We start from the raw sequence: 26,458 nt of genomic DNA, 5'->3' as shown, positions 1-26,458 counted from the left end.
AGAGAGCCCACAACACACGACGCAACAGGTAGTCACCTCACATTCTCTGAACAAGCTTAAAAGCCCAGGACAAATCTATTCTGGACATTCCATTATGAAAGAAACAGGATCAAATATTGAAAAATGCCTTAAAATCTCCCTGAAGAAGAAGAAGGTACATAGAGACAACAACAACTATTAAAATTTAACTTAAAAGCAAGATACAATAACTATTGCTTGATTGCAAAAATCAGAAGTGAAATGAACAAATTAAATTCCTAACAATGGCATTCACAAAACCTCTTTTATAGGGATTATAACCTATGGCATATGAAAGAGCCTAAGCTGGCAGCCACTACCTATATGTGGATATTTAATCTTAAATACAAATTAATTTAAATACATGAAGTAAAAAATCTAGTTCCTCAGTTGCATCAGACACATCTGAAGTGCTCAACAGCTATTATGTGTCTAGTGATTACTGTATTAGACAGAGCCAACATAAAACATTTTAATTGTCACAGAAAGTTATATTGGACAATGCTGGCTTGGGGGTAAATGAAGCCCTGAAACTTCATATTAAATTTGTGAACATACATATACTCTAGAAAGATGACCTATGACTTTTATTTGATTCTCAAAGGAGATCATGTTCAATTGCCACACCAGTGATTCAAGTGCCAGTGCCCAAGCCCACAGAAAGTAGAGAAGAGTCCTTTTTTTCCCCAAATAGTTACCTCTTTTAAAAAAGCATATCATATCAGCAGTAGCACATCCCACCCATGGATACAGTCTTTCAACCACTGCATGAAGACGAGTAGGACTACTATTAGCACAAAATGGTCTTCCCACCTCCCTGATGTTGTTATGGTTCTGGAGCTTCGCTGCTTTTTCAGAAGAGAAAAAGTAATAGTAAATCATAATCACAAAAATAGACCTCCTTTGATTTATTCATCATCTTCAACTTCATTAGCTACTGATATATCCAAGATGATTTACCTACCTTTTAACCCCAAACCCAGCTTTTTGTGGCAAAGTGAATCACAATAAAATAGAAAGTGAATTATGCATCCCTCAGAAAAAAACACAAACAACAACCTTCCATATGTAGGATGCTGTTCCTAAGAAGAATTCCAAAGATACTTGGCTACTAACCTAAGATTTAACACTTAAGTTGTCATCAAAAACTAACACAAAACAAAGATATGATCTCAAAGGTGAGCTTCCCTTATGGATAAACAGTCTGGGTTTAGCTTCCATACTGAAAAGGTTTGCGTTTGGCACTGAAACAAAGTCTTCTAAAGAGACATCATGGTGTGATGAGTATAGAGTATATCCAGCTATATTCAATTTCTAGGATACGATCAACTGTCTAATTGATTTAAAAACTTAGCAACTCCATCTCTAATCCTTTGCTCCTAATACATACTTTTTTAAAAAGGCAACCTCCCTAAAATGTTCGACTGTATCTTAACTAATTCAAATGAAAATTACTTTAAAAATGAGTATGCCTTTTATCTGTGAAGAAAAGATATATCAAGTCAAAAGACCACACAAGAATATGAATAAAAGTAAAAGGCAAAATAGACCCTCAATGTAAGACAAGACCAAAGCCTGTCTTATAAATTAGGTGAGCTTGCTGCGTGAACTATGAAGTCTGAGTTCAATAACATCCCATGATTCAAATGTTATTAAACTAACTGTATTTTAAGTCAATAAACTAAAAGTTTGGCATTTTCTTATCAAATTAAACATTTATTTATTATGTACTCATGATAAATTGCAATCCCATTCCTAAGTATTTACCATAAAACAGGGGTTAGCAAATTACAGCCATGTACCAAAATCTAGCCCACATGTTTTTGTAAATAAAATTTTATTGGAACACATCCGTATTCATTTACTTACATATTGTCTATGACTGCTTTCACACTACAACAGCAGAGTACCCACAACAGAGACCCTAAAGCATAAAATACTTCATCCAGCCCTCTACAGAAAGTTTGCTGACCCTGGCACTGAAGAAATAAAAACTGGGCCAAGTGTGGTAGGTCACACCTATAATCCCAACACTTGGAAAAGCTGAGCTGTGAGGATCACTTAAGGCCAGGAGTTCCAAGACCAGCCTGGGCAACATAGTGAGATCCCATCTCCACACACACACACGAAATTAAAAACAAAAAATTAGCCAGGTGTGGTGGCATGCTTGTAGTCCTAGCTACTCAAGAGGCTGAGACAGGACTGCTTGAGCCCAGGAGGTAGAGGCTACATGCAATGTGACTGCACCACTGTACTCTAGCCTGGGTAACAAAGAACGACCTTGTTTCAAAAAATTAAAAAGAAAGAAAAAGAAATGAAATCAAATGAAAACTTATGTTCACACAAAACTTATACACAAAAGTTTACAGTAGACACACAAACTATGGTGCACCCATACAACTCAACAAAAGTAAAATAATTTTTTTTTTTTAAGTCAGGATCTTGCTCAATCTCCCAGGCTGGAGTACAGTGGTACAATCATAGCCCACTGCGGCCTCGAACTCCTGAACTCAAGTGATGCACCTGCCTTAGCCTCCTGAGTAGCTGGGATTACAGACACACCACCACAACCAGCTAATTTTTAAATGTTTTTTCATAAAGATGGGGTCTCATTATGATGCCCAGGCTGGTCTCAAACTCCTGGCCTCAAGTGATCCTCCAAAAGTGCTGACATTACAGGCATGAGCCACTGCATCCAGATTGTGAATGAATTATTGATACATATAAAAACTTGGATGACTCTCAAAGGCATTATGCTAAGTCAAATAAACCAGTCTCAAAAGATTACATATTGTGTAATTCCACTTATATGGTGTTCTTGAAAAAAAACTATATTGATGAAGACAGATTGGCAGTTGCCAGGGGTTAGAGGTGAAAGGGACTGTGACTATAAAGGAACACAGCAAGGAAGTTTTTTGGGTGATAAAACTGTCCTGTATCCTCACTGTGGTAGCAGTTACTCTTATCTGCACATGTATCAAATTCCATAAAGCTGTATACCACAAAAAGGTCAATTTTGCTTTGTAATAATTAAAAAACAAAACCTTTTGAAAACAGCATGATAGTTTCTGTGTTTATTTGTGCTGTGATAACAGAATACAAGAAACTGGGTAGTTTACAAATAATAGAAATGTATTTCCTCATGGATCTGTAGGCTGAGAAATCTAAGATCAAGGCACTGGCTGGTTCAGTTGTCTGGTGAGGGCTGCTCTCTGCTTCCAAGATGGTGCCTTATTGCTGCATCCTCTGGAGGGGAGGAGCACGTGTCCTTATATGGCAGAAGGTGAAAGGGCAAGAAACCTAATGCATAAAGCCTCATTTAGAAGGGTCTTAATCCCATTCATAAGAAAGGAGCCTCCACGGTTTAACTACGTCCTAAAGGCTCTACCTCTTAATACCATCTGCTATGGTTTGAAAATTTCTCCTCTCCAAAACTCACGTTGAAATGTAATGCTCCAATGTGGCAGTAATTAGAAGTGTGGCCTTTGACTGGTTCATGAGGAATCTGCTCTCATGAAGGGACTAATCTATTCATGGATTAAGGTTCTCATGGGGATCAGCTGGTGGCTTTCTAAGAAGAAAAAGAGAGACCTGAGTTAGCATGTGATGTCCTGTACCACCTTGGGACTCTGTAGAGAGTCCCTTCCAGCAAGCAGGACCCCACCAGAGGGAGTTCCTAGATCTTGGACTCTTCTGCCTCCATAAGCATAAGAAATAAATTCCTTTTGTTTTCAAATTACTCAGTTTCAGGTATTCTGTTTTAAGCAACAGAAAACAGACTAAGACACCACCACAATGGCCATTACATTTCAACACCTGCATATTGGAGGGGACATATTTAAATCATAGGTAGATAGTTTAAAGAAAAGTAACAAACTAACAAGGAAACAAGCTCTAAAAATTTAGGGCAAATAATCTGAGATTTTGCCAGGGAAGATGAGATCCCAAAGTGTAGTCTGGGTTACTACACTCTTGGGTTTTAGTCCTGGCTTTATAATCCATTCACTACGGAACATTAAATCCATAACTGAGATCAGTATTTCCCTGTGATTTTTCTGCATGCAGTCTGACAGGCTGGTATCTGAGGGTGAATATGAAGCTCCTGAATGCAATATTTCCCCTGTCAAATATGACATACTACAAGAAAAAATACTGCAATTAAAGTTATTTCAGAATACCTCCATTCTACTCTCCAGATTAGCCATAAATATAAAGGCGTGGCTTATATCACAGTTGTCAGCCCTTTTCACACACTCAAGTTTTCTCACTCTGCTGCTCTCAAAGCTCCTTCCCATCACCAAGCTTTCAGGAAAATCTGGCATTATATTCCATACACATACTGAAAGACTGTGCCACATATGTTTTTGCACTGTACATGATCTGCAATTTTCTTTAGGGAAACCAGATTTGCAGATTGCCCATGAGAAATCTGTAAACTGTCACCTGGAATTCACCAAAACATAAATTTAGTAAATACAAAATAATTATCACAGAAAACAAGAGGTAGGATTTAGTGCTTTCATAGAATCAACAATAAAAACAATTTATAAATTAGTTATATATTTTGTAAATCCAATAAAATAGTTTTTTTAAAAACCAATATGAAAAACTGGGAAAAGATACATTCAGACTAATTGGTTCCATTGTGCATAATTAACAGATCATGTCTCAAGTTAAACTCTAAAAGAGGAAGAACTCAGGAGTGACCACTCATCTTCTGTAAATCATTTTTACATGGTCATCAAAGAGAAGAAACTTTTTAAAAGAGCAAAATAAAATTTTCACCATGACAAAAAGTACATCCCAAAGTCCCTAGCATTTTGTGGTGATTTTAAGTATCAGCAAGTTCCTACTTTTAAAAGGAAAAGCCTTTTTCTCCATACCCTTTGAATGGGACTCACTTTTGAAAAGTAAAATGCTGGGAGTGGTACTATGTGACTTATAAGACTAGGTCATAAAAAGGATGCAAACTGTAGCTCTGCCATTAATACTAATTCCTCTCTTTCAGATTTAATGTCAGGATTGGCGATAGCATATGTAAAATCTTTGACTTGGTGCCAGAATATTAGAAGCCTAACAAATAGCTTCTAATCAAGCACTTGTAGTCCTTAAAGTCACCCTCAAGATGTGTATTATTAGGATTTAAGAATGAAAAGAGTAAATTATGTTGTTGAATGAATGAAAGTCACAAAGTGCTAAAATCAAATCATGAAGAATATAAAGACTTTTAGAAAAAATTCTTTCTATTAAGGTTGAGTCAAATGAAATTGCCATTTTTGTCAGGTCAGAAAAAAGAGAGTATCAGTAATTTTTACAGTTCAATCTAATACATGTGGAATAAATGTTTTCCCTTTGATATTATCAAACACATTATTACATATTTCAAATAATTTGAAAACCTCAGGGAATATATAATCTAAATGTAAAAAGTTTAGAATATTTTCCATAGCAGAGCATATACGAAGGGAGTTTGTTCGCGTCAAACAAAAAGGGAGTTTGTTGCGTCTTGCTCTATGGCACAGGCTGGAATGCAGTAGCGCAATCTTAGCTCAATGTAACATCTGCCTCCTAGGCTCAAGCAATTCTTCCACTTCAGCCTCCTGTGTAGCTGCGAGTACAGGCCTGCACCACCACGCTTGGCTAATTTTTGTGTATTTGGTAGAGACCAGGTTTCTCCATGTTACCCAGGCTGGTCTCGAACTCCTGGGTTCAGGTAATCTGCCTGCCTCATCCTCCCAAAGTGCTGGGGTTACAGATATGAGCCACTGTGCCCAGTCTTATAATATTGTTTTAATTCATTCTCCTACTCATTAGACTTCAAAAATATTTCAAACCAAACCTCACCTTAGTTTCATCATTTAAAAAATTAACCTTCTTTGAAGGTAGCCAAGTTATGACAGACTGAGAAAAGCTGGACAAAAACAATATGTGAAATATATAAACATTAAAGAATCGGTTTCAGATATTTAAGACACTATGCTATACGCAAGTATATTTATGTGATGTGTATCTCTATTTCTCTATCTCCCTATCTGTCTGTCTATCTTTCTGTCTGTCTCTCCATCCGTCCGCCATCCCGCCCGCCCGCCCGCCCGCCTGCCTGCCTGCCTGCCTGCTTGCCTGCTATGGTCTGAATGTCTGTGTACCCCCACCCCAAATTCATGTTAAAATCCCAACCCTCCCAATATGATGGCATTAGGAGGTGGGACTTTTGGAAGGTGTTTAGGTCATGAGGGTGGAACTCTCATAAATTGATTAGTGTCCTTATAAAAGCTCTTCTGCCTCTTCCACATGTGAGGACACAGCAAGAAGGCCCTGTCTGTGAACCAGGAAGTGGGCCCTCACCAGACACTGAATCTGCTGGTGCCTTGATGTTGAACTAGAACTGTAAGAAGTAAATTTCTGTTGTTTGCTTGTTTATTCATTTGTTTGTTTATTTATTTGAAATGGAGTTTCGCTCTTGTTGCCCAGGCTGGAGTGCAATGGCGCGATTCTGGCTCACTGCAATCTCCGCCTCCCGGGTTCAAGGGATTCTCTCGCCTGGGTGAGACAGAGAAAGACTCTGTCTCCAAAAAAAAAAAAAAAAAAAAGAAGAAGAAAACTGAGACTCAGAGAGGTAAAATTCCAAGGTCACACAGGTAGCAAAGGGCTTTGTTACTCATTCAACAAATGGCAGACACGGTAGAGATGTAATACTTTCTCATCTATTACAATACCATTACTGACAAAAATTTTAAAAAATAAATAAGAAATTAGATGTTTTAATATAAACTAATATAAACAAACTTCTGTGTGCAGACAAACCTCTATGCTGTGGTTTGTCTTACAAGCAAGCAAAATGCAGCCCATTAAAGCAAACTCTAAAAGGTTGAGTTTTTAGGGCTCTTCTCTCCCTAAAAAGGCTCATCCATTCTACAACTTTACATACCATCTGTACATCTCCTCCTAACTCTCTGAGCTTCAGGATCGTTTAATTGATTGCCACTTGCCATCTCCATTCGGTCACTTACAGACGTCACAAAAGTAACAAGTTCAAAAATAAGGCCGGGTACCATGGCTCACACCTGTAATCCCAGCACTTTGGGAGGCCGAGGCAGGCAGATCACTTGAGGTCTGGAGATCGAGACCAGCCTGGTCAACATGGTGAAACATTGTCTCTACTAAAAATAGAAAATTTAGCAGGCCATCATGGTGTGCACCTGTAATTCCAGCTACTCGGGAGGCTGAGGCAGGAGAAGAGCTTGAACCTGGGAGGCAGAGGTTACAGTGAGCCGAGATCACGCCACTACACTCCAGCCTGGGCGACAGAGTGAGACTCCATCTCAATTAAAAATAAACAAACAAATAAATAATTCTTGACTTCCCTTTTCACTGACCTCCAGTCTCATTTCAGAATACTGTCATTCACCCAACTGCTCAAGCCAAAACCTGAGTATTTTCCTTGCTTTCAATGTCCCCCACACTTTTCATGTTAAGTCCTACTGGTTCTACCTACAGACTAGATCTCATCTATCCTTTCCTCTCCCAACACTTTAGATCTGAGCTGCCATTATCTTTCACCTGGACTACTATAATGATCTTATTATTTTCCTACTTTCTCTCCTTTGCAGACAAAGTGCTTTGGGGGCTAGGGAGCAGGTAACAGAAACTATAGTATATAACTTTAAAACCCTTCACTAGCTTTCAGTGTGTTTAATAAAAGCCATACTCCTCACCATGGCCCTTTAAAATTCTAGATATCTGATCCCTTTCTACCTTTCAAACTTCATTCCACTCTCCCCCAGACATCTCCAGGCATGCTTTCAATTCCTCATACACCAACTGTTCACACTGCAGGGTCTTCCCTTCTTCCTGTAAATTCCTGGCAGGTATAATTCCTTTGATTTTCAGCTTCAAGGTCACCTCTCTTGACAAGCCTTTTCTGGCAATGTAGAAGTACCTCTGCCTTCCCATGACCCTCTATCACCTCATCTGCATTTCTTCCATGGTCTGCGCTTAACATTATTGGAAAATATCTATTTATACATTTATCATCTAGCTGTCTACCAGATTATGAACTCCAAGTAGAGAGAATATGTCTGTTTTGTTTACTTATATTCACCACCTAGTAAAATGATTGTCATGTAAATTTTTCTTGAATGAGCAAGTCAGGAATATTAGACTAAAAGGACTTTAACTTCTGTACAATTTAAAGTGTTTTAAGCTACAAATTTAAAAGATAATTTATGATTTTCTCTCATGAAGTATACAAATACAACTCAGAGATAGATGTGTTTCATTTCTTAAAGACCTATTACAAACCTCAAAGCAGTGAATTTTGTGTCAGATTCATTTTATAGGCAATATAGAACCTATGAGATGACTTTCTTATTTTATTTTCAGAATCTAGGTGAAAAAGCTGCAGTAAAATTATGAATAGGTACCAACTAGCTCAAGTAAATAATTATGTTTATATGTAAAATTACTATAGCTTCAAAAATGTGTATAATATTTGAATAAAAGCATACGCTTAAAAAAAAAATAACCACAGTCATCCTTTGGTATCCATAGGAAACTGGCTCCAGGACTCCCATGAATACCAAAATCCTGCCATGCTCAAGTCCCTTATATAAAATGGCATAGTAATTACATATAACCCTATGCACATTTTCCTGTATACTTTAAATCATACTTGTCCAACCTATGGCTCATGGGCTGCATATGGCCCAGGACAGCTTTCAATATGCCCCAAACTTGTAAACTTTCTTAAAACATTATGAGATATTTTGTGATATTTTTTCTTTTCTTTTTTTTTTTAGCTTATCAGCCATCATTAGTGCTGGTATATTTTATATGTGGCCCAAGACAATTCTTCTTCTCCCCATGTGGCCCAGGGAAGTCAAAAGATTGGACATACCTACAAATCATTTCTAGATTACTTACAATACCTAACACAATGTAAATCCTATATAAATTTTTGTTATGCTGTATTTTCAAATATAAAATTGTTTATTATTATTTTTTGCAACATCTTTTCCCAAATACTTTCTATCCATGGTTGGTTGAATCCATGGATGTGGAACCTGTGGATATGGAGGGCCAAATGTATTTCCATTTGGACAAAAGTATTTTATATACAGAGAAAAAATAACCTATTTTGGTCAAGTCCAAGGAAGAATAATAAATTACTGTCTCATTCTGTGTCGTTTATAAATATATCCACAAATTTTATGATGCTCCTCTTTTCAAAGGTAAAGTCTAGTTAATCTCCTCTTAATTATGGATTATACTTAGCAACACATTTCTAAGGAACAGAATATGGCAGAAGTGACTATGTGTAACCAGATCATAAAAGACATTATGACTTCCTTCTTGCTCTCTCTCAGATTACTTGCCCTTAAGGAAGCCAACTTCCATGTCATGAGGACACTCCAGCAACCCTATGGAGGGGTTCACATGAGTAGAAACCAAAGCTTTCTGATAACAGCTAGTAAGAAATTGAGGTCTTCTGTCAACAGCCACATATGTGAGCCATCCTGCAAAGTGATCCTCTAGCCCCAGTCAAGCCTTTAGATATCCACAGCCAACATCCTGACTACAATCTCATAAGAAATCCTAAGCTAGGGCCACCTAGTTAAACCACTCCTAAATACCTGACCCATGGACACTCTGAGATAATAAATGCTTGTTTTTTTTTTAAGTGACATACTTTGAATCAGCAATAAGTAATCTACATTCGTTCAACCAATAATCATTGATCTGTGCCTACTATGGCCCAGTCACTGTACCAGGTCCTACAGACACAGGGAAAAAATAAGACTTACTATCCTAGAGGGATATAGGAAATATACAAGAGGATAGAGGATAGCACAGCAATACAGTGTTAAGGGCTCTAAACAGATAAATAGAAGGCCCTACCTCAACACCCAGAACACAATATCAAGTTTCAAAAGACAGAAGAGGAACAGGAGGAGAAGCTGTTAAAGGGGGAAAGAGTGGGTGTACGTATGCATATCTACATGTAAGGCACAAGGAAAGTGCAGAGGATGACAAATGAAGGGACTGGAGATATAAGTACCAGTTGGATAATGAAAGTTGTTATACGCCATACTCTGAGCTTTAACTAAAGGCAATAAGGAGACACTGAGAATTTCAATAAAGTAGGGTAAGATTTGCATTCTACAAGGAAGACTCTTGCTGCAGTATGGAAAATGGCTAAAAAGGGCCTCCTCTAATACAGACAAAGGAAACTGCAGCTGTCCAGTTTAGGTAGAATGATGCCCTGAAATATCTTAGCAACAAGAAGTAAAAAAGCAGTAGACAGATTCAACAGACATTTAGAAGGTAGAAAGATAGAACTTTATGATTGATTTCAAAATTAAATGTCACCAATATCTCCAGAACACTAAAAAAGGGAAATCACTGTAATATGAAAATATTCAGAACAAATAAAAGAACAATCTTTATTGGTATACATGGCAAACCCTCTGAACTCAAAAGAATCACCAACACATTCTGAAAGTGGAGGTGAATTTTAAATCAGTTATCAAAAAGGTAGAACTATAAATTCAATACAATGAAGGCATAAGTGGCTTTGCATAATTCTAATGTACCTCATCGAAAACCTCAATAGACATTTACAACTGACAAGTCCAACTCTTTGTATATTTTAACTTTTTTTAATTGCTGGTATGAAGTATAGCTCTTTTTCTTTCCCTTTTAGAATAAAGGGACCAGGGAGATACTGTATTACCTCTCCTTGAATATCTAAGTCAGATATGCCAGAATACAACACATTTTCCTGATCTAGCTCAGGAGTTCTTAGTGTTCCTCTAAGATTGAAATCAAAACTCTTCAGGACTTCAGTGAGCATAAATTCTCAACATAAGAACTCTTTCTAAGCTATAATGTAAGTTCCTTGAGGGCAGAAATCATGTCTTAAACATCTATTCCTAGCACTAAGCCCACTGAATCTAAAGCAAGGAAAAATTCAAAAGATGTTTATCGAATGGATTCACATTAAACTAAATACCAGCAGTCTATTCTTATGCACATATCCATATATATACACACACACAAAAAAAAATATTTACTGATGGAATTTGTTTCAAAATGCAGGGATACAGTAAAGGCATGGGAATATAAAACAAGATGGGCCAATATATAACTTTTTAGAACTGTGAGATTTATCAGAGAAAAGTGAAAGTAAACAAGGGAGTTACAGGGAGGGCATCTATTTTATGTATTTGGTTCATGGGGTAGAATACTAAAATACACTTTAAAAGGTTAAAATTATTCTTTTTAAGAGATTTTTGCCTTTAATTTATAACCTAGTGTTCTCGTTACAAAATATTTCTACTTCATAATTCTAAATCCCAAATAACTTATTATAGAACTATGGTTAAAGTATTATAATAATAAAAAGAAAGGGCACAAAGGTACTACAGAAAAATAAAAATATAATTCATGTAATAACAAAGTAAGAGAAAATGACATTTAATGTTCTCCTAATTTTCTGGTTGCTGTTGCAGTCTGAAGGAACAGAAGATTAATTACATACTTGTAACATAAAAAGAGCCTAAATATAGTCATTCATATTTGGCTTAGGAGTCTGTCACTGCTAGTTCTTTAGTAAAAATATTCCTTACAAAATACCAATATTTTATTTTATGAAATTTCAGAAGATTTTCAGTAGTAGATAGCTTCCGGAACTAAAATAAAAGTAGAATTTAACGTAAAATTGAATGATTTACTAGATTATGTGACTCATTGGTCTTTCATTATTGTGTTCTTTCTGCAAGCAAGACAAATATTTCCTTTTTTGTCTTCATGTTTTTGTCTCTAATTCTCAAATTTCCAAAGAAAGGTGCAATATGAATTAAATAACCAACAATTTGCTTGCTTTAACATTTTTTTCCCAGTATAACCCCATCAGTATTCATAATAAATTTAATATTCACCATTCTTTTTGGAGTACTGTCAACTAAATGAAACTATTAAAAGCAAAATTTAAAGACATACAGTCAGCCCTCTGCATCTGTGGGTTTCACACTGTGGATTCAGCCAACTGCAGATCAAAATATTCAGAAAATAAAATTGCATATGTACTAAACATGTACATATTGTTTTCTTGTCATTATTCCTAAACAATACAGAATAACAACTATTTACATAACATTGACATTGTATTTGGTATTACAAGTAATCTAAAGATGATTTATAGTATACAGGAGAATACACACAGGTTATGTGCAAAAACTATGCCATTTCATATCAGGGACTTGAGCATCTACAGATTTTGGTGCTTGAGGAAGGTCCTGAAATCAGTCCCCCACAGATGCAAGGGATGATTGTATATTAGAAACATTTTTAAAGGCACACATTAATAGTAATAAATTAGCCAATTAAAAATAAAACATTTAGTATAGTAATCAAAACAGTATGGTACTAGCATAAGGATGGTAATATGCACCAACAGTATGGAATACAGAGCCAAGAAAAAAACTCTCACATATATGACCAACTGATTTTCAACATGGGAGCCAAGACTGTTCAATGGAGGAGAGGGAAGTCTCATCAACAAAACCAGTGCTGGGAAAATTGGATTACCTATAAAAATTAATGTAAAATGGGTCATAGACCTAAATTTAAGAGCTGAAACTATAAAATTCTTACCAAAAAATGAGCAACTCTTCAATGTTTTTGTTGTTGTTGTTGTTGTTTGTTTGTGACAGAGTCTCACTCTGTCACCCAGGCTGGAGTGCAGTGGTGCGATCTCACTCACTGCAACCTCCAGCTCCCAGGTTCAAGCAATTCTCCTGCTTCAGCCTCCCAAGTAGCTGGAATTACAGGTGTGTACCACCATGCCTGGCTAAATTTTTTTGGTTTTTTTTTTTTTTTTTTTTTTTTTTAGTAGAGGCAGGGCTTCACCATGTTGGCCAGACTGGTCTCGAACTCCTGACCTCAGGTGATCCACCTGCCTTGGCCTCCCAAAGTGCTGGGATTACAGGCATGAGCCACCATGCCTAGCCCAGTGGCTTCTTAAATATGACACCAAAACCACAGGAAACAAAATAGATAAACTGGACTTCATAAAACTTAAGATTTTAGTACACCAAAGGACACTATCAACAGAGTTTTACTCAGAATGAAAGAAAATATTTGCGAAATCATACATCTGATAAGGGTTATCCAGAACACATAAAGAACCCCTATAACTCAACAACAAAGAGATAAACAACCCAATTTAAAAATGGGCAAAGGAGGTGGGAGGATCACTTGAAGCCAGGAGTTTGAGAACACCCTGGAAAACATAGTGAGACCCCTGCCTCTACAAAAAATTAAAATATTAGCTGGGCATGTGGCACACGCCTGTAGTACTAGCCACTCAGGAGGCTGAGGCAACAGGATTCCTTGAGCCCAGGAATGGAGGGTCAAAGTGAGCCAAAATCGCACCACTACACTCCAGACTGGGTGACAGAGTGAGACTTTGTCTCTTAGAAAAGAAAAAAAGGGCAAAGGAGCAAAGGATATGAACACACATTTCACTGAAGAAGATATATACACTTGAACCTTAACCAACACAGGTTTAAACTATTTGGGTCCAGTTACATGTGAATTTTTTCAATAAATATATTAGAAATTTTTTGGAGATTTGTGACAATTTGAAAAATCTTACAGACAAATCTCATAGCCTAGGAATATTGAAAAAAATAAGAAAAAATTAAGTAGGTCATGAATGCATAAAATATATGTAGATACCAGTCTATTTTTATCATTTTTTACCATAAAATATATACAAATCTAATATAAAAAGTTAAAACTTATCAAAACTTATACATGCACAGACTGTACATGGTGCCATTCATAATCAAGAGAAATGTAAACAGTGAAGATGCAGTATTACATCATAACTGCATAAAATTAACTGTAGTACAGGCTCTACTACCAAAATAACTTTGTAGCCATCTCTTGTCGCTATAGTGGTAAGCTCAAATGTTGCGAGTATTCATTAAAACACTATGTGATGCTAATTATCTCTGCCAGAGCACTTCTTCTCTCCAGTAAGTTGTATATGGCAACAAAATGTGTCTCGAGGTTCATGCATATATTTTTCATCATGTTTGGCTCAATATCATAAACCTTGACTAACACCGTGGAACTCACACAAAGTGCCACTAGTGATGCTGGTTGTGTTCCCAAGAAGCAGAGAAAAGTCAAGACATAACAAGGAAAAGTTGAATTGCTTGATATGTACCTTAGATTGAGGTCTGCAGGTACAGTTGCTGACTATTTCAAGGAAAACAAATCTAGCATAAAGGACCACTGTAAAAACAGAAAGGGAAACAGGTGAAGCCAACACTGCAGCTCTCCCAGAAGGCACAAAACCTTGCGCTTTCTGCAAAATACTTTTTTATCTCATAATGAAAATCCACCCTTATTGTGGGCACAGGGTTGCTATAAGAAAGGCATATCTAAGAACTCTAATATGATTTGAGAAAAAGCTAAGTCATTATATGACAATTTAAAGCAAAAATAACATGAAGGATCTAAAGCTGCAGCATTTAATGCCAGCAAAGGATGGCTTGGTAATTTCAGAAAGAGGTATGGCTTAAAAATGTCAAGAGAACAGGAGAGGCAGCTTCTGCCAACCAAGAGGCAGCAGACAAGTACCCAGACATTAAAAAAAAAAAAATCATTGAGGATAAAGTACATCTGCCTGGATTTTTATTGTAGATGAAAGTACCCTATCCTAAAAAAACAGCTTGCCAAGGACATTTATTACTATAGAAGAGAAGTGAATACCAGGATTTAAGGGTATAAAGGGATAGACTAACTCTACTGTTTTGAGCAAATGCAGTTGGGTTTATAATCAGAAGTGTCCTCATCCACAAAGCTGCTAAACCCTGAGTCTTGAAGGGAAAAGGTAAACACCAAATGCCAGTATTTTGGTTGTACCACAAGAAGGGCTGGAAATGAGAGTGCTTTCTGGATTGCTTCCACTGATACTTTGTCACTGAAGTTAGAAAGTAAGAGACTGCCTTTTTAAATTCTTTTGGTATTAGACAATGCCCTTGGCCACCCAGAACCTCATGAACTCAATACCTACGCATTGAAGGGTCTACTTGAACCCAAACACAACATCTCTAATTCAGCCTCTAAATAAGGGCATTATAAAGACCTTTAAGGTTCACTACTCTATGGAAAGGACTGTCAACCAATGGAAGAGAACCCTGACAGAGACAACATCATGAAAGTCTAGAAAAATGACACCATAGAAGATGCCATCATAGTTACAGAAAAAGCCATAAAAGCCATCAAGCCCAAAACAGTAAGTTCCTATTGGAGAAAAATGTTCCCAGATGTTGTGCACGATTTCATAAGATGTATGATAGAGTTGATCAGGAAATTGTGAGAGACTGCAGATATAGCAAAAAAGGTGAGGGGTGAAGGGTTTCAAAATATGGATCTTGGAGAAACTCAAGAGCTAGTACATACCACATCAGAGGAATTAACAGAAGACAGCTTGATGAAGATGAGTGCTTCTGAACTAGTAGCAGACAATGAGGAGGAAGATGTAGAATAAGCAGTGCCAGAAAAAAATCAACATTAGACAATCTAGAAGAAGGATTCTGATTATCCAAGACTTCTTTTATGACATGGACTCTTCCATGATACAGGCACTGAAACTAAACCTAATGGCGGAAGAAGGATTGGAAAAGAAATATTTTGGAGAAATAAAGCAAAAAAAAAAGGAAGAAAGAAATTAAAATGTATTTCTGTAACATGACACCAGTGTGCCTGCCTCTCTTGCCTCCCTGGCCTCCCCTTCTACCTATTCCTTCCCTTCCACCTTCTCCACATCTTCTGCTTCTGCCACTCCTAAGACTGCAAAGACCAACTCCTTCTCTTCCTCCTCAGCCTACTCAATGTGAAGATGATGAGGATGAAGACCTTTATAATGATCCACTTTCACTCAATGAATGGTAAATACATGTTCTTTTCCTGATGATTTTCTTAGTAACATTTTCTTTTCTCCAGCTTACTTTAAGAATACATACATTAAGTGTAACATACAAAATACATGTTAATCAATTGTTCATGTTGGTGCTAAGCCTTCAACAGTAGGTTATTAGGGCCGAGCGCGGTGGCTCACACCTGTAATCCTAGCACTTTGGGAGGCTGAGGTGCGCGGATCACGAGGTCGGGAGATCGAGACTAGCCTGGCCAAAATAGTAAAACACCGTCTCTACTAAAAATACAAAAAATTAGCTGGGCGTGGTGGCAGGTGCTTGTAATCCCAGTTACTCAGGAAGCTGAGGCAGGAGAATCGCTTGAACTTGGAGGCTGCAATGGGCCAAGATTGCGCCATTGCACTCCAGCCCGGATGACAGTGCGAGATTCCATCTCAAAACAACAACAACAATAAAAAAAAAAAAAAGAAAAGAAAAAAACATAGGTTAGCAGTAGTTACATTTTGGGAGAGTCAAAAGTTATACATAAATTTTTGACTGCAAGGGCATTGGCAACCCTAAGCCCTGAGTTGCTCAAGGGTCAACTGTATCTTGTCAGTAAGCATGTGTAAAAACTCTCAATATAATTTAATCATTAGGAAAAGGCACATCAAAACCACAATGAGACACCACTTAACACCTATTTGGATAGCTACTTTCCAAAAAAATGGAAAATAACAAGTGCTAGTAAGAATGTAGAGAAACTGGAACCCTCATGTATTGCTAGAAAAATGCAAAATGGTGCAGCCACTGTGGAAAACAAGTTTACTGGTTCCTCAAAAAGTTAAACAAAGAATTACCATACAACCCAGCAATTCTGTTTTCAAAAGAATTGAAAACAGTGACTCAAACAGAATCTCGTATGTCAATGTTATTATCAGCAATTTTCACAGTAATGAAAGGTGTTAATAACTCAGGTGTGTGTAAACAGATGAACAAATATATAAAATGTGTTATATACATACAGTAGAATATTATTCTTCTATAATAGAAATGAAATTCTGATACATGCAACAACATACATGAACCTTGAAAAGATTATACTAAGTGAAAAAAGTCAGACGCAAAATGACAAATATTGTATAATAATTCTTAATATAAAATACCTAGAACAGGCAAATTCATAGAGACAGAAAACAGAACAGAGGTGGCTAGGAGCCAGGAGAGAGGAGAATGGGAATTATTACCTAATGGGTACAGAGCTTCTGTTTGGCATGATGAAAAACTTCCGGAAATAGATAGTGGTGATGGTTACACAACATCCTGAACATATACAATGGTGCTGAATTGTACACTTAAATATTGTTAAAATGGTCATTTTTAGGTAGTATATATTCCACAATTTCAAAAAGGCATTTAAGATTGAATATTATTCCTGAAACAGAATTTAATTTGATCGAAAGTCTATCGCCACAAAATTTTCAGGCAAACATAAACTAATACAGTACTAGCTTCAAAGTATATATTCAGCATTAAAATAAGGCATCCAAGTCCCTGGCCACACTAAAGAAGAAGCCTATAAATGAACCCCAAAGGATTTGTTTTTATAGCAAGAACTTGGTATTCAAGCCAAGTTAAACTCACAAACACTCCACAGAAATAAAAGCCAAGTTCATTGCAGACTTGAGATCTTTAGTTGTCTATTTTTACTGTTTCTATTTCCACATCTAGAATTCTCTCTTTAAGCCAGTTTAAAAATGGGGCTCTCAAGAGAAAAATATGTGCACTCAAATTTTTAATAATCAAAACTGTAGAACCTCAGAGTAGTAGAAGCTTTAAGTGTACAGACCTCAATTAACAGGAACTGGGGGAAAAAGGTTTTAATTATACACACATACCCCTCGCTCACCCCCACAATGTGTTGCATGCTTTTGGCAAGTGCCACAAAACCAATTACTTACCATGTTGTTTTCTAATCAAGAATGCTATGATTTTCCACAAACTAATAAAGAACCTGTTTCATAATAAACTTAGTCCTGAAATTACATTTTATGTTCCTAATCCACAGAAGTAGAACCTTGTCATATATTTAGGGGTAAGTATTACTCATAAAAAGATCATGTTTTATCATGCTGGATAGGTACAAGAAAACTGTCTTTTTTGTGGACAAGCTGTAATTTCAGAAAAGGGATGAACAACATTATAAACTAAAAACAGAATGACACAAAAATAACAGTTCAAGAAATGCAAAACGCAAGCAAAAGGTAAGTTCATCAGTTAATCTAGTAAGTTCACAAGAGATGGGCAGAGAAAAAATAATGAATACGGTTCTATGCAGCAACATCCTCCCATCATTATACCAGTTCTCTCTATCCTCTTCTTGCCAGAAAGCACTCTGTCATGCCATGATCACTACCACTGCTATTCTCAATGAGAAAAAGAAAACAAACGTGGACTTTACTTATGCAAATGATTTACAATCATTAGATGAAGAATTCACTGGTTTTCCTTCCTGCCTCTGTTACAAGTATTTTCTGAAGAATACTGCAATTCTCACATATGATTATCAGCAGCAAGTGACTGATCAGTTTGTACTTAGGCAGGAGGGAAAAGCTATTCTGACACTCTAATGTAGTACTTCAACTGGATGTCAATGTATCAAGAATGTTGCTCCAAATAGAATACAAGAACTTAAAATTAAATGAAGAAATTCCAGAGCTCTACTGATCTCTAGTCATTCTGCCAAATAATGGACTCTTGATAAACTGAAAATGAATATACTGAATTAATAAAACAATTTCTATGGAAGTTATCAAATGAAAGTAATGTAATTTCAGTTCAAAATAACTGTAGTACAGACAAAATTCCATTAAGCAAATTAGAATTTTTGAGTATTTTCTATGTTACATTTAGACTCTGGCTGGCAAACATCTATAAGCTGTCTTTTTAGACTCATTGATAAAAGATGTTTGCTGGCTCTCCTCTAATAACATTAAACCACAAAAAAGAGATGAATAGATATATATTTTATGTATCAAACAAAAACATATACATGAAACAAAGTATATAGCTATGAACAGATATATATTTTATATATCATACACACAAAAAAAAGATGAATAGATACCTCTTTTTCGTGTGTGTGTGTGTTTTAGTGGAGAGATATAACTTTTAAAGCATCAATTGGCCAAGCCTTCTGAATTATTTCACTGCTTCATGGTAACATTACTAGTTTCTGACCTATTACCTTTTTTATCTTTTTTCTATAAACTTCAGTTTCATGGAAATGGTGAAGTTACAGAAGCCTAAAAGAGGTCAGGTCTGGTGTCAAGACCATTGAAAAGAAGCCAAGAGAGCCCAGGAGGCCAGTTGGCTAAAGCCTACTAGGCTAGTCCAAACCTTCCTCTTTACAAGGATAATTCACAATAACTGAAAACGTATAATCTAAGTCACTTAGTAAGGAAGTTTTAAAATAAATGATAATTACTAAAGCTAGGTGACAGATACATGAGTTGATTTTATGGATATCTGAAGTTTTCTATTCAAAAAGTTCAAAGTAAAATAAATTAACTTACATACTCTATACATAGCAGATGTTTTTCTCATTCAGGCTTTACAATGTAAGACTACGGGACAAGGATAAATAGAGCATCTGGTACAGATAACCATCTCATTCCTTTTCTATTAAACACAGCAAATTCATTTCAAACTCATTATGTTTTATAACTATGACTTCAAAATGTGAGGGCAATAATAAAAATCATTACATCATATATATACATATGTAAAAATTGGGAATGGTAAAAACCACCAAAAGCGAAGTCAAAAAAACAAATGAGACAATTGGGAGAAAATACTTGCAATATACATTACAGATAAAGAACTAATATTCTCAACATTCAAAGAGCTTAATAATAATTTAAAAAGACCAAAACTCCTAGAGAAAAATGAAAAAAGATATAGACAGACATCTCCCCCTACATATATGGCTCTGATAGATGGGAAAAGATGTTAAACCTCACTCATAATAAGAAAAGTGCACATTCTAACTACACCAAAATACCTTTTCTTTGCCCTTCAGATTGGCAAAAATTCAAAAGCTTGACAATAGACTCTCTTGGTAAGGCGGTGGGAAAACAGGCACTCTCATACGTTGCTGATGGGAATGCAAAACAGTACAAACCCTATGGAAGGGAATTTGGTAACATCTAGCAAAACTACATAGGCGTTTACCACTTCAACCTAGTAATTCCACTCCTACATTTATCCTGAAGATACACCTCCAACAGTATGAAAAGACACAAGGTTATTAATTACAGCACTGTATAACTGTAAATTGCTAGAAACTATGTGGATACACAAACATAGAAAAGAAGATGAATGAACTGGTGTACATACACACAAAAGAATGATGACGACCTCTATGAACTGATATGGAATAATTTCCAGGGTATATTTTCCAGTGAAAACAGCTAAGTGCCAAAGTGTTTACCAAGACAATATGCTATTTTCTGTGTGGGAAAAAAGGGGAAATAAGAAAACACACATATCTACTAATCATTATAAAACGAAACATTGGAAAGATAAATGAAAAAACAACAAGGTTGGTTATCTACCAGGGTAGCATGTTGTTTTTGTTTTTAGTGATATATGTGAAACAATTCTGAAACCATTTTAGATGGTACTCGTTTAGATCAAATGAGTAAAATGTTGGCATGATTGGGAGCCCATGTTCTCATTATAGAAAAATGGAGAATTGGAGGTATCAATGCGAATTTTTATTTTGAAAAAAATATACCCATATTCACATATGTATATGCATGTTACATGGGCATATACATGCAGCACATGCACATATTTGTGTGTGTGTGTGTGTGTATACACATATACATGTATACATTTTCTAGCTTGTTCCCTGATAGGGCCTAGAAGCAAAGATACCCAGCAATAACATACATACCAAAGCATCCAGATCTTGGCTTCTAATACTATCACCCAATAAGAAGGACCAGGGCTCCTAGGAGAAATGACTGACTCCAGTGCTGGGCAGTAAACGCACAAGATGAAACTTATTATAAAGCATGAAAATAATGACTTGCTTAAAAAAATGATGGGAACACATAAAAGGATACAAGAGCTAACATGAAGAAGGTGCCACTGGTGAGGACTGGAACCATATGAGCTCCAAAATATTTACAGACAGTTAATGAAATGTTAAGCATTAAGGGAAAAATAGGAAACCATAAATTCAAATTAACAATAAATACAACAATACACATAGATAAAGAGAAGGGCTCTTACTACAGTAGAACACTGAGTAATAACTGGTAAATGCAGAGAGTATAAATGCAAATCACTTTGCAACTATAATAGTAAAGATTGATTCAAGCAAGTATCATCAATGGATGCAAATACAGGGGATGAAATGTTATGAGGAGTTGTATATTTTAACTGTCTTAAAGTGTCTCCCTCCCAGTAGACAGCTTATTAGTTGCAAGGAACACGTAGTAATATGGTTTGGCTGTGTCCCTACCCAAATCTCATTTTGAATTGTAGCTCCCATAATCCCCACATGTCATGGGAGGGACCCGGTGGGAGGTAATTGAACCATAGGGGTGGTTACCTCCATGCTGTTCTCATGATAGTGAGGGAGTTCGCAAGAGATCTGATGGTTTTGTAAGGGACTTTTTCCCTTTTGTTCGGTACTTCTCTCTCCTGCCTCCATGTGAAGAAGGGTGTGTTTGCTTCCCCTTCCACCATGATTGTAAGTTTCCTGAGGTCTCCCCAGCCATGTGGAACTGTGCGTCAATTAAACTTCTTTCTTTTATAAGTCACCCAGTCTCAGGTATTTCTTCACAGCAGCGTGAAAACGAACTAATACATGTAGTAACTACATAGTGGAAAAATCAGACAATGAAATGGTCAAAATTTCCATCACAAATGAAAGGCAGAACAGTTGGCACCTATAGATGTGATATGCTCAGAAAGATATATTCCTTATCTAATATTCCATCCAGGAATGTATAACCTGAAATCTTATCAAGAGGAAACATCAAACAAATAAAAAAATAAGGAACAAACAAAAAGTAAGAAAACAAACAAAAAATAACTTCTGAAAAAGGAGAGAAAGGATGACTGTGTACTTTTAAAATGTCATATAATAAAAGATAAAGGTTGAAGAATTATTCTAGATTAAAGGATACTAAAAAGACATCAAATATAAATGCAACATATGATCACTGACTAATTCCTTCACTGGAGGAGAAGAAAACTGCCTTAGAAGGCATTTATTCAGATAACAAAATTAGAAAATGGCAGATTAAAGTAAGAATGTTAAGTCTACTTAGGTTTTTAGACTGCTAATGTAAGAGATGATCCTTATTCTTAGAAATCTACGCAAACACATTTAGGACTAAAGGGCTATAATATGTTCAATGTAACTCTCAAATGGCTAAATGAAAAGAATAAATACCTGCATGCATGTATATTTACAAATATATACATACATGCACAAAGTGAGAAAAAGTGAGTAATAAAGCATTTGGGACAAAAGGCTAACAATAGATGAATCTGGATAAAGGGTACATGGATGCTCTTTATATTATTTTTGCAACTTTTCTGCAAGTTTGAAATTATTTCCAAAAAAATCATTATATTCAGGAACTAACACATTATTTTTCTCTCTAAAATCCGTTCCTTCTTTTATAATTCCTACACAGCTGAAAAGGACCAGTGCCAACTAGTCATCCCACTAGAAACGACAGTTAACCTAGATTACTCAATAGTTTCATTTCCTTCCTTTTCTATAACTCCTACACCCCAAAGGAGAATTTCCTAAGGGAATATCATTAATATGACCTTTGTTTTCTCCAATCATACCAAATTGGTGTAGGACCTAATCACTTAGCATTTCTCATCTGACTTACTGCTACAATCTACTAATGATCACCGTTCCTCCAGTCTTGGACCTAAATCATTCTACACACTGCTACAGAGTGACTTCCCTCAATGAAATGTGAATATGTCACTCCCTGTATTTCTTAATTTGTCCTAAATATAGGTAGGAAAGAACTTAACTTGAAAAAAACACTAATAAAACATATTATTTTGGATCTTGAGAAGCAAGTAAGCAAAAATTACTGCCCAGAGACTTAAAAGCTGGTATAACGTAATTGATATAGTCATAAAACAACTGCAAGAGCCTTCTCGGATGCAATCTTAAAGCAACTGCTATTAAGGAATATATTCAGTGCCTTTTATACAAATAATGTAAGAACCCTGGAAGAAGGAAAGGTAATTAAAAGCAAAGAAGGGAAAAGAAATGCAAGGAAAAGAAGGGAAGGAAAAGAAATGGAAAGGCAGAAAATTGAAAAGAAGGGAAGGAAAAAGTTAAAAGAAAAGTCTATTAGTAAAACAGAGATTGGTCTAGCATTAAAATGTTAGCATTTTAAGATAACCCTCTCTCAATTATTCCTAACGAAATAGCAAGCATAAACAGAGAAAAGTATTTTTTATATGTCTTTATCAATATCTGACATTTTATCAAATGTTACTTGAGAACAGTATTATTCATAATCAATATTTATCAATATATATAATATTGATAAGCAATATTTAAATATTTATAAGCAAATATGGAACCAAGTTTCTATTGCTTTCTTTTTTTTTTTTTTGAGACCAAGTCTCGCTCTGTCACCCAGGCTGGAGTGCTGTGAATGACACAATCCCAGCTCACTGCAACCTCAACCTCCCGAGTTCAAGCAATTCTCTGCCTCAGCCTCCCTAGTAGCTGTGATGCCACCATGCCTGGCTAATGTTTACATTTTTAGTAGAGGCAAGGTTTCACCATCTTGGCCAGGTTGGTCTTGAATTCCTGACCTCGTGATCCACCCACCTTGGCCTCTCAAAGTGCTGGGATTACAGACGTTAGCCACCGTGCCTGGCCTGTTTTCATTTTTAGATTTTCAATTTCTCAATTCAAGGCATCAATATATAACTATACATTTATTGTATATAAAAATATACACATATACAGCATATATGTATACTATACATAAAAGTTACACAATATATATCTGTATCCGGATTCTAGTATCCTACTTCAGCACCTATACCTGTAGATTTTAGATATCAGTAAAAAGTTTTAAGTAACTTTTATGTTGAATGTCAAGTCGCACAATAACAACTAGATTTTATAAATAAAAACATTTATTGATATTTCATACTGAGAATATAAAATACAACAGATAGCCAAATACACATTGAAGAGTCTCCTCAAGACAAAAAGCTTGCTTCTTATATTTCTTTTCCAGTTTATAGATGGAAAAGAAAACAAACTAAACAGAGGCAATAAACATGTCACACTACAGCCTCCTCTCCCCCTAAAAAGTTGTTTTAATCATCACATTCAATCTTTTTATAACAAATAACATTTGTTCTTTAAACTTCAATTTAAAAATTATAAGTGTGAGTGTGTGTGTGTCAAGGGAGACAGAGTAAAGGATCAAAGATCAATTCAGTTTATAGATGGGTTCTTTTGTTAGGTTTCTACAGGTCTAAGCATGTAAATATGGCCAACAGTACAGTAAGAATTTTTTTTTTCAATCTTATTGCTTTTACCGAAGCAAAGTCTGTTTTGTTGTTGTTGCTGCTGTTTTCTGAGACAGGGTCTCGCTCTACTTGCTCAGCCTGGAGTGCAGTAGCACCATCAAAGCTCCCTGCAGCCTCAGCCTACTGGACTCAAGGGATCCTCCTGCCTCAGCCTTCTCAGTAATTAAGACTACAGGTGTGCGCCACCATGCCAGCAATCCCCCTGCCTCAGTCTCCTGAAGTGTGGGATTACAAGCGGGAGCCACCACACCCAGCCAAGGAATCCCATATGCAACAGAGTTATTTAATTTACTCCTTGTATATTGCTTAAAGCATTAAATGACAGCTAAAAATGGAAGCGTTTGGCCTATCTTCTATTCAGCTGGGACACGTGCTGTGAGATCTTTGAACTTACAAAAGCAGTTAGCCTGTCTCTTTAGGTTTGCAAATAATGAAAGAGGGGAAAATCATCATAGTCTTTGGGGGTAAATGAGTTAAGAATATGCCACCCCAAAATGCCATTCTGGCATACTGACTACTTAAGTTAAAAGCACTTTAAAAAACAGCAGGTACAAGAAGATCATTCTGACCATACTGTTTCTTAGAAGTAGGAGATGAAATTCCTATATTGGAAAGAAAACAGCATTCTTATCATCAAGAATAAAAAGTTGAGGCCAAAGGAAATCTGTACAAACAACTCTGTTACACAAATTCTTATCATCCCAACCACTTCTCTGCCCACTTGACTACCCTAGCCCAAGCCCCTCTGCCTTATCACATTTTTTGCAAGTTACTGCTCTTTGTCCAACTCAGTATGTAAGTGTTTGTCTTTCACTGCTTCTTTGGGTCTTCATTTCTTTATGAGGCTCCTATGCCACATAAAGCTGTTATTAAATAAATGTGTATGCTTTTCTCCTGTTAATGGCAATTTAATTCTTGGGCCCAACTATTACCCTAAGAGGATGGAGGTGAAATTTTGCCTCTCCTACAGGGGAAGAGATTCTTAATAAAGTTCTTATCAATCTCTAATGCTAATAAAATTCTTAGTAGCAGGTTCCATACACCATGCTCCAAGCATGAAAATAAAACTTCCAGGCCAGGTATGGTGGCTCATGCCTGTAATCCCAGCACTTTGGGAGGCTAAGGCAGGTGGATCACCTGAGGTCAGGAGTTCTAAACCAGCCTGGCCAACATGGTGAAACCCCATCTCTACTAAAAATTCAAAAACTAGCCAGTTGGGGTAGTGTGCACCCATAGTCCCAGCTACTCAGGAGGCTGAGGTGGGAGAATCGACAGAGCTCAGGAGGTCAAGGCTGCAATGAGTCATGATTGTGAGTTAGATATTATTTTCTAATGCCAAACTGCAAAAACTGTGATCAGCTTATTTTTTTGTTAATATAAAAATTTTTATAAATAAATTCCTAAAAGCTACATTAATGGGGGAAGCACTCAGGCTATAAACATACACATTCACATAGGCACAATGATTTTAGGGCACAGCCCTGAGAGATTAAAGGAATCTTTTTCTATACAAAAAAAAAATTAATTGCAATATTTTAATACCTAACAATTAGATCTATTTTATTAAAAAGTAGATTTCTGAAAAGTTATTTTCTAGCATTTACAATATTTCTTAGGATACTATCATTGCAGAGGTTTCTACAATGTAAAATGAATAGAAATACGTACACAGCTTTATATCCATATTCTATTTCCTAGGCATTGGCTAATTTTTCTGTGTAGGACTTTATTCTTTACAAAGGCATTTCACATTTAGTTGACCATTTATCTTGATCCTCACAATAACCTTCTGGGAAGAAAGCTAACATATGCCAAATACCTACCATATGCCAGGCTCCACATTCAGGGTTTACATGAACAATCTCTTTAATCCTAACAACAATCACATGAAGTAGATA

General features: G+C 36.2%; 1 protein-coding gene across 13 annotated transcripts in view; it reads right to left on the bottom strand.

Annotated features, from left to right (window-relative positions):
* WDFY3 (WD repeat and FYVE domain containing 3) overlaps positions 1-26,458 on the bottom strand; it is a 309,189-nt gene that overhangs the window by 237,318 nt on the left and 45,413 nt on the right. The window lies entirely within an intron of this gene.

This window comes from Macaca fascicularis, chromosome 5 (genome assembly GCF_037993035.2).
Source record: "Macaca fascicularis isolate 582-1 chromosome 5, T2T-MFA8v1.1".
Taxonomy (NCBI): Eukaryota; Metazoa; Chordata; class Mammalia; order Primates; family Cercopithecidae; genus Macaca; species Macaca fascicularis.
This window is presented reverse-complemented; position numbering and strand designations above follow the sequence as displayed.